We start from the raw sequence: 1,007 nt of genomic DNA on the forward strand, positions 1-1,007 counted from the left end.
ATCGCGTGTCTCACGTGACACCCTCACTTGGTGTACAGCATGTAACCTGTCGTCCCTGTGCTGCGGGCATGCCTGGGCGGGCACCCCTGCCTTGCACACGCATGCATGGTTGCACAGGTAGGCCCACGTGAGTAGGACGACACACAGATGCGCGGGTACACACCAATTTATGCACACACGTGACAACATGTACAGGCAGTCATGCATGCACACACGCACGTGAACACACACATACTTATACGTGCACATGGATACCTACACATGCAGGACGACGCACGTATGCATGCAGGGGTGTGCACACAGATGCATGCCCATGTACCCACGCACACACAGAAGCGAGCACTCTTGCACACGGATGCCTACACCCACAGGGATGCAGATGCATGATGACACACGCACACACACAGCTGTACACATGCAGATGAACGCATATGGACACATGCATGCAAACATGCACGCACACACCTGCGCATGCACACATGCATGCACCCACATGGGCATGGATGCCCATGCGTGATGACACACATGCACACAGATGCACATACACACGGGGCAATGTGCGCAGACAATTACACACATACGTGCCCACACATGCCCGCACATGAGCGCACACAGACACATGCAGAAGCACACGCATGCACGTGGGAACATGCAGGGACCCCCGCCCGCTCCCAGGCACTGGGAACGCAGGGGATTCGCGGCAGGGGGAACGTCTCTCTGCTCTGTTCCCTCGCTGTGCCCATTTCACAGGTGGAGAAGCTGAGCCTCCCCCCCCAGGGAGATGCGGCAGGGGAGCCGGGGAAAAGAAGCCAGGCGTCCGGGCTCCCGGAGCCACTGGACCAAGCTCACCCGCCCCCTCCCCTGCCAGGCCTGGGGGCCAGGCGTCCAGCTCCCACCCAGCTGAGGGGAGAAGGAATACCCCCCATTTATAGGAATAAACCAGCCACGTTAACTGCAGCAGAACCAATTAAGAAAGGAGGCCAATGACGAACTGCCCAGCTACGCCC

The sequence above is a fragment of the Alligator sinensis genome, unplaced genomic scaffold (assembly GCF_000455745.1).
Source record: "Alligator sinensis unplaced genomic scaffold, ASM45574v1 scaffold1667_1, whole genome shotgun sequence".
NCBI lineage: Eukaryota > Metazoa > Chordata > Crocodylia > Alligatoridae > Alligator > Alligator sinensis.